Below are 5238 nucleotides of genomic sequence, written 5' to 3'. Positions count from 1 at the left end.
CAAAATAATAAGCTAATTGTAGTTTGACAAAGAAGCACGTTAAAAAAATTTCTAATAATTTTACATTATAAAGCGTCATACATATTATAAACAATGGAACTTAAACATTGCACTTTAATTCAATATTAAAAAATCATTACTAAAAATATATAAATACCTAATTCATATCTAACGCTCGTTCTAACTTTTCATCATATATAGCATATATGCTTAAAAATATGTCCTATATCAGATAAGTATCACTTTTTCAACTTTAGAATTATCAAAACTTTTAGTGCAAAAATCCGGTCCCACTATTGAGCTATTGTGGAGCTTGGTGTATTTGTTTAAAATTATGCATACCTACCTAATATAGGTATTATATTTCTTAACCATACAATAGAACCAAATGATAATGATATGTACAAGTGATGTTTTATCGTATTAACAAGCCGTTGTAGCGAGTTTACTTCTTGTTTGTGCAACTTTTATTAGTAATAATTTTGTAATGATATTTATGCATGGAACAATGCGATGGTTATTATACTCGGCCACCTAGCCAACCCACTTACTACGAGGAAGGATGGTTCTCAAATTAGGCAGTACCTATTTAAAAACCAGCGAACAGATCTACGACAACATTCATAGTAGGTACTGTCACAGATTATATGGTACTGTGTACCTGCTGATTAAAAAGAATAAGATATCTTCTGCGTACAGTTGGTTATAATTAAGTTGGCTAATGTGTATCTCATCAGACAGTTTGGACATCTATTCCAGAGACTTTGCAAGGTCAATGTACAATGATATCAATCATAATTAATAAATTGTGGTACCTAATATAGGTAATGAATAATGATTGAAGTCATATTGATCTCTGTCTGTAGCTTAAAATGATATTTAGTTACCATAACTATATTGAATCATGTGAGCCATCCATAATATCATACTATCATCATAAGCTACAAATAAAAGAAAATTGTTGAATACAAAATACTTTTATTCAAATTATTGCATCTTTTCAGATCCTTAGCCACTGTTGCTTTTGAATAACTCCAGGCTTTGGAAGAAAACCTGTGACCTGCGAGCAGCTGTGAATATTGGTCAGAGAAGTGTAACTGACTCTGTACACTCCAAGTCCCAGCAGGAATTCAGCAAGAAACCTAAAAGAAAAAAAAACATCAATATGAAAACCTAGCTTGATTTAGGTTGAAAGTAATAAAATTGTTGTAATTTAATTGGCGTTTTATTTTACTAATTAAATTTTTTTTTACTCGCTAAGGCTTGTACAATTTTTATTAATGATGTACAGTCACCTGCAATAATATGTTACACAACAAAGGCCTGTAAGAGCATGTCACATATTTTTGCAGCCTTCAAAGAGTAACATATTATTGCCGTTGACTGTACCCATATTGAAATACTCAAAATTCAATTTTTCTTATTACAATGCAATAAAATCTTAAATGCATCTAGACATATCAGATGGCAGTCCAATAGGGATATTTCCTATACTTAAAATATGCATGAAATAAAGCACCAGATTATTATTAGAAAATTAATTTTCATATAAATTCCATAATAGTAAATCATTTTGAGAGTTCTAAAAAGGAAAGTAGTACCCTATTTTGCACATATTTATGAAATTCATGGGTTTGCAATATTGTTCTGATGAAAGTGTACAATTTATAATAAAGTAAAGCGGATATTCATAGGTAAGTACATGCTATGTACCTAGTTCAAAGAAGTTCAAAAATAATATTGGTAATTAATAGTTCTTATGTAGAAATTATATTTTTCTTGTTCATTGAAAGTGGCTAGGAATAAAATTAGAAGGTATTTTTTATACCATACAATGGCAGACAAGTTTAGTGCAGCCCATAATTAAAAAATATCAGAATATTAAGCACTGCAGCCTACGGGCAACTAGCGGAGTTACAAATAGCCAACAGTGCATTTTTGGAATATTTTTACCTGGAGGCCAAATTGTTATGCTCAAAGCCAATATTGAGCAAACTGCTTATGCAATGACTGCATATACCGGTGACTTCTTCAGACTTTTCATGACTATCGGACTGACAGAGTGCACACTTCTTTTACCTGTAAATAATTGGATACTTTTAAGGCACTTACCTATGATATTGATTAAACATAGTCAGTTAAATACGTCTATAAAACAAGTTAACTGTGGTAAACATTATGATCTCATTATAATGGTTAGTTATTCAATAGCAAACTATGAACAAGATTGATGTGCTCTTACAGGATTTATATTATATGATAGGTATAATGTGCGCAAGAAATGCAATTGAATTTAAGTTTCCGAACACCCTGATATTAAATTAAAAACAACGTTTCTGGCAAGTGGTAATAATTAATACCTAACTAAAGGGTTTACGCACAAATATATATAGTCCTCCTCGCCGTGTCCGACGACGGCGACTTCTCCAAATGATTTTAATTAGGAACATGGAACGCTCTAATATTATTTGCGAAGCCAAACTTGGTTTTGAAAATGCGATTGTATGGCGCGCAATAAAGCTGGCCGGCATAGATATAAGATGAATCTGAGGATTTACCTATTTCTCCCAACGCCTAATAGCTGTGAGGAACTCGCTCCGTTTATGATGCATTTTTTCGACTACGCGATCATAGAATTGTGTTGCCTTCTTCGATATTTTGGTTAAACGAAAATCACCATACACAAAATCACATAAACAACTTATAAAAACCGGAATATTTTGGTTTCGTGCCATTTTCGTACTATATCCAGGTATCTAATAGGATTGTCCACATAATTGCACATATTTTAAAATTGTTTTTCATTCACATTTAAGGGATTTTAACCAAAATGTATTAACAGAAATCAAATATCTCCCCGACGAGTGCTGGTTTTTCTCTAGTGACTCTTTAGGCCAAGCAATAAGAAGTTATAGAGGGAAATGCTAGGAACACAATTTTTTACTACGTAACTTTGTTTGGACTAGTTAGGAGGTGAACATATCAAAAGTCCCCGGCCGTAGCCCCGGTGCTGGGGGGTAGAGGGGGGAAAGAAGGTCTCATTTTTCGGTTTTTCACTTATATCTTGGAAACTTTGCGTCTTAGCGACATGACTACTAAGACAAACCAAAAGCTGATAAAATTAGTTACAAGTTTTATCCAGTCAAGTTTTTCGATATCTTGAATAGTTTTTGAGATATCCGCTCTTGAAAGTTTATTTAGGGCTTTCAATTTTATCTTGATATCTACATTAGTGACGCTGCTAGACCGTGTTTGGTATCATTTTCGTATAAATCGGGGGTGCTGAATTCAGTTTTGGTATCACATTGACACCATTCCTAAGAAAAAACATATAAACTTTAAACAAATACCTTTTTTTTTTAATTCCTCTTCACGCTTAAACCGCTCAACCGATTTAATTGAAATTTGGTATACAGATATTTCGAGTCCCAAGACAGGACATAAGATACTTTTTATCTCAATAATCATCCTTTAAAGTTGTGAAATGGAGTATGGGGGGAATTCAACTTCGTCGACGAAACTGAATTCCTGAGGTTAATACTGCTCAAGGTAAGGTTTGAAGTCATGTTTGGTATCATTTTCATCTAAATCACAGATGTATTCCGTCCTAAATTTCATCTAAACCGGTTCAGCGGTTATTGACTCCCCATACAAACTTCCACCCCACTTTTCACACCCTCAAAAGATGCTTTTGGTTATTAAAACTATCCTATGTTCTGTGTCGAGACTGAAACTATTTCTATACCAAATTTCAACGAAATTGGTTCAGCAGTTTAAGCGTGAAGAGGGATTTAAAAAAAATTATTTTTTTAAATTTTGGTTTTACTTCGGAATAGTGTCAATGTGATACCATAAATGAATTCAGCACCCCCGATTTATACGAAAATGATACCAAACATGGCCTAACAGCTTCACTGACGTAGATATCAAGATAAAATTAAAATCCCTAAATAAACTGTCAAGAGCGGGTATCTCAAAAACTATTCATGATATCGAAAAACTTGACTGGATAAAACTTGTAACTAATTTTATCAGCTTTCGGTTTGTCTTAGTAGTCATGTCGCTAAGACGCAAAGTTTCCAAGATATCAATGAAAAACCGAAAAATTCGACCTTCTTACCCCCCTCTACCCCCCAGCAGCGGGGCTACAGCCGGGGACTTTTGATATGTTCACCTCCTAACTAGTCCAAACAAAGTTACGGAGTCAAAAATTGTGTTCCTAGCATTTCCCTCTACAACGTTTTTTGAGCATTCATTTCCTGACCTACTTGTCAAAATCAGCTGTTTTGTGACCGCCATCTTGTAAGCCGCCGCGCCTTCGCCGCGCTCATGTGTGAGTAGGACACACCTATACATATCAACGTTTTGTTTCTTCCTCACCGCGCCGCGCCGCGCCGCGCCTCGCCGCGTGTTCGCCGCGCGTTCGCCGCGCCGCGCCGCGCCGCGCCGCTTCGCGTCTAAATCGCTGATGTGTGAGTAGGACGCACCTATACGTATCAAAGTTTTGTTTCTTTCTCGCCGCGCCGCGCCGCGCCGCCGCCGCACCGCGCCGCCGCCGCGCCGCGCCGCGCCGCGTTCGCGCGTTGTTCGCCTACGTAAGACGCTGCGTTATACACCGTGAAATTTTAGTGGTTGTTTTCCCGCAACGAAATGATTCTGCTATCGATATACAGTCGATGTGTAATCTTTTTTTTAAATAATGTTAAGAAATGCCAGATTTATAAATGTGTCGAACGAAACTCGAAAGTGACCTAACACCAGTAGTAGCACTGCAGTAGTACCTACCTAATTCTTTTGAGTGAATGGAACAAAATAACCTAAAAAGTAGTTCCATTTATTTTTCCTTTTACGTGCAATTAGTTTGCAGATCCTTAAAAGTAAACATAACAAGTTAAGATCAAGCTTTTAATGATCAATAACTTAAACAAACACTTAAACTTCCCGATACCGCAATAATTGTTCGAACTGCAATCCGCCACGTTCAATACACAATCACCTCTGCTCTGTGCATGTGGTGGCGTTTGAAACTGCCCGTGGTTAAGCAGCCGCTGTGCATGTTGCGGCGACAATTGTTCGTCCGTGTGGAACTTGGGGGTTTAAAATCCTCCGAAGACGCAGCGACTGTAAATGGTCCGGTTCCGGGTAAAGTCGTCGGGCGGCGTGGGAGTCGTAGTTAGCCCTAGCGTACAGCTGCACCATCGCGATGTACTCTAAATTAGAATATTCGTAATGTCGATC

The 5238-nt window shown here is 36.5% G+C and overlaps 1 long non-coding RNA gene across 1 annotated transcript; it reads right to left on the bottom strand.

The window, feature by feature from the left end:
• Positions 1–1010: 1010 nt before the first annotated feature.
• On the bottom strand, positions 1011–2676 carry LOC134669927 (uncharacterized). Its single transcript, XR_010098991.1, has 3 exons — positions 2559–2676; positions 1954–2079; positions 1011–1142 (listed from the first exon to the last, which is right to left on the bottom strand). It is a non-coding gene; the product is annotated as an uncharacterized LOC134669927 (long non-coding RNA).
• Positions 2677–5238: the final 2562 nt, after the last annotated feature.

This window comes from Cydia fagiglandana, chromosome 13 (assembly GCF_963556715.1).
Source record: "Cydia fagiglandana chromosome 13, ilCydFagi1.1, whole genome shotgun sequence".
In the NCBI taxonomy this organism is placed as follows: Eukaryota; Metazoa; Arthropoda; class Insecta; order Lepidoptera; family Tortricidae; genus Cydia; species Cydia fagiglandana.
The sequence above is the reverse complement of the archived record's forward strand: the minus strand, read 5'-3'. Positions and strand labels throughout refer to the sequence as shown.